This window comes from Pantherophis guttatus, chromosome 1 (assembly GCF_059756535.1).
Source record: "Pantherophis guttatus breed Tessera chromosome 1, ASM5975653v1, whole genome shotgun sequence".
Lineage (NCBI taxonomy): Eukaryota > Metazoa > Chordata > Lepidosauria > Squamata > Colubridae > Pantherophis > Pantherophis guttatus.
Genome location: NC_142063.1, coordinates 194,799,141 through 194,802,823, shown reverse-complemented (window position 1 = coordinate 194,802,823; position 3,683 = coordinate 194,799,141). Strand labels below are relative to the sequence as shown.

Here is a 3,683-nt window from a genome sequence, read left to right as displayed (position 1 = left end):
TCGCAGGGCATTTTACGGAAGATAAATGTGGATTAAAGTGTTTGAAATGCACTGATAAGGACCAAAATTTTATAAATTGTATCGGAAGAGCTACTGCCCAAGCAGACTGGACTTTGGAATTGGTAGGTCACCCTGAACGACTCAAATTTTGAAGCTTTTCATAGCGTAGGAAAGTGGAAGGAGCGAGGGGTGACCAGATAGGCAGTCGCGATTGCATATTTGGAGTAAATAGCTGTCTTTGTTCTCATTATTACTGCGATCTGTGTTTGTTTTTGCTGTGAGATAAAGGCACGGAACATCAAAGACTGGTGGAAGGGGGGTTTTTTTTTCTCTCTCTTGGAAGAATATGTGAACTTTAAGTTGATCTTTTGTTTGTGAAAGTGCCTGAGTTGAAGCGGCAAAATGTATTTCTGGGCAGTGCCTTCCAACGGATGTTAGCTTTTTTTTTTTTTTAGGGAAATTACATAAGCTGAATTGAGAACTATAAACTTTTATTGCTGGCCCTTTTGAGTGCAATAATAAGCTGTCTCAGCTTCAATATTGGATTGCTGTCCCTTAATCTTCATTACAGACCCTCTTGGCAAAAGTGGATAATTAAAACTTATTAAAAAATGGCGACCCAACAATCTTTAGAAATGCAACAAGTTGCTGTGGCCTTAACCAAAATTAGTGAAAAGATATCAGGACTGTCAGATAGTATGGATAATATGACATTGGAAATTAAAAGAATGAAGCAAGAAATGAATGAAAATTTTGCAAAGCAAACAGCAGAAATGACAATAATTAAAGATGAAATTGAGCAGATTCATACACATGATGCAAAGATAGATCGACAAATTAGAGAAATCTTTTTTAAAAATGAACAACAAGATTAAAAAATTTGTCTTTTGGAAGAAGAAGCGAGGAAATATAATCTGGTTATTCGTGGAATTCAAGAAGAAAAAGTGGACAATTTAAAACAACGAGTTTTAAAATGGCTCAATGACTTGGATACACAAATCACATTTACAGCAACAAATCTGGCAAGTGTTTTTAGAATTGGGTTTAAAAGACAAAACGGCTTAAATAGAAATGTACTTGTCAGATTTGCAAATCTTAGTGACAAATTGGAAGTGATGGTGAAAGTGAGAGAGATGGGTGAAGCTTTGAAATTTGAGGAGAAAATTATTCAAGTCTTTCCGGATATATCAAGAGAAGAAAGGGCGTGGAGATTTTTTTTGAAACCAATCACAAAGGTTCTGAGAGACAATGGAATTAAATATAACTGGAGACCGCCACAGCAACTAAAATTTTTTTATAAAGGAAGAATGCAAATAATTACTTTGGAAACAGATGCAGTGTTATACTTACACGAACTTGGATTGATTGTAAAGTATGAGGACGTAACAGAGATAAAAGATCAAATGCTCAAGATGGGTGGAACATATGCAAAAACATCAACACCAGAAGAAAAAGGGGCTGCTGGAGGACAAGATCCTAAAGGACTAAAGCGGAAGGAAATCTCACCTGCGATGGTTGAACAAAAGAAAAGTCGTGATGATATAATGGGAGATGGAGCGGATAAGAAATTCAAGGATCTTGAAAAAGAATTGCAGGAAGCTGAGTGCGGGGAGAAATTACCACCCTTTTCTCTGAGAGATGAATTTAAGTAGACTACCCGAAAGAAGTGACCCGACCATTGGCACGTCCCCTCTCCCCCACTCTCTTTATAGAGGCGGAAACCAATTGAGGATGTGGGGGACGAATATTGTTTGTTATTCAATGTTTGATGTTTTTTTTGTCCTTTTTTGTTTTTTTTTATTGTTTTTTTTCTTCTATGTTGAATGTTGTTTGGAATGTGGGAGATTGGTGCTGGGATCTGGGCACAGAAAGGAAGAGGAGGGGAAAGGATTAAAAAAGTTACAGTTTAAATGGGTTTAATAAAAATAATGACATGGAATGTGAAGGGTACAGGGAATCAAATCAAGAGAAGACGATTGGAACTTAAAATTAAAAGAGATTTACCAGATATATTATTTTTGCAAGAAACCCATCAGAAATCTGAAGACTCAAATAAAATGTACATAAAGGGTATGCAAATTTATGAAAAATCTTTTGGAACTTCAAAAGCTAGAGGAGTTGCTATATTGATATCAGATAGGGTATATTTTGAAAAAGAAAAAGTAATTGTGGATGAAGAAGGAAGATATTTAATAATTGTGGGAAATATTAACGAGGAAAAAGTGACACTGGTTAATTTATATTTACCAAATGAGAAGCAAAAAGAATTTCTTGAAAAAATAACTAAAATTTTGGAAATCGAAAGTGTAGGGAAAGTAATTGTGGCTGGGGATTTTAATTTAATTAGAGATAAAATAGATAGTACTAACCCCACTCGTTGTGGAGGAGCAAATAAAATGGGGACCTTAAATAAATGGATGTTTCAAAACGGCGTGGTGGATGTCTGGAGAGAAGTGAAAGGAACTGAAAGAGTGTACACTTTTTACTCTAAGATACATAATACATATTCAAGAATTGACTATATCTTAGTTTCTAAAGATTTGTTGAATAATGTGGATAAGATAGATGTGGGAATTTTTAAGGATTCTGATCATGCAGAAGTTACGATGGAAATAGATTTTAATTTTGAGAAAAAAGGAAGTTGTTGGAGATATGATGAAAAACTGTATAAAAATGAAGAGGATAAAAAATGGATATTTAAAAAATGGGAAGAATGCTGGAGATTGAATGATAATGGAGAGGTTAAATTTGAAATTGTTTGGGATGCGATGAAAGCAGTGTTTAGAGGGGAAAGTATCAAGTTATCAAGCAGAAAATATAAAAATTATAAAAATAAAATTGAAAAAGATAAAAGCCAGATTAAAGAATTGGAAAATCAATTTTTGCTTACTAAAGAAAAAAAAAATTTGGAGGAATTAAATTTGCTAAAAAATAAATTGATAGAAGAAGATATAGAATTGGTAAAAAAGAATATGAGATATTTAAATAGGAATTTTTTTGAATTTAGCAATAAAAACTCTAAGTTATTAGCAAGGATGGCGAAAAATAAAAGAGAGAAGAGAGAAATTGGAGCCTTGATAGATGATAAGGGTATAAGACGCTATAAAAAATTAGAAAAATGTGAAGTGGTCAGGAACTTTTTTCAAAATTTATATTCGAAAAAATTAATTGATCGGGGAAAACTGAGAAGCTATTTAGAAAAACATGTTGTGAAAATTGACCAAACATATAAAGATTTAATGGAAGAAGATATAACACAAGACGAGATTAATGGAGTAATACAAAAAATAAAATTAGGGAAAGCTCCAGGTGAAGATGGATTACCTGCTGAGTTTTATAAAGAATTTAAGGAAATAATAATACCAAAATTGCAAAAACTATTTAATGGAATTTTACATGGTGGAGAAGCTCCGTTGTCATGGAACAGAACGGTGATATCTATAATCCCTAAACCAGATAAAGACTTAGAAAGGATTGAGTCCTATCGGCCCATCTCTTTAATTAATCAAGATGCAAAGATATTTACTGCCATTATAAATAATAGATTAAGTAGATTTATAGATAGATATATAAGTTATAACCAAGTAGGTTTTGTGAAAGGTAGATACATGAGTGATATTGTCAGAAGAGTATTAAATATTATAGATGTTGCTGAATATAATGTTGATAAAATAGGTATAATA

General features: G+C 32.9%; 1 pseudogene across 1 annotated transcript; it reads left to right on the top strand.

Annotated features, from left to right (window-relative positions):
* The first annotated feature begins 611 nt into the window (after positions 1-611).
* LOC148116711 (uncharacterized) lies at positions 612-3,293 on the top strand (annotated as a pseudogene). The gene has a single exon (XR_015731248.1). The product of XR_015731248.1 is annotated as an uncharacterized LOC148116711 (transcript).
* Positions 3,294-3,683: the final 390 nt, after the last annotated feature.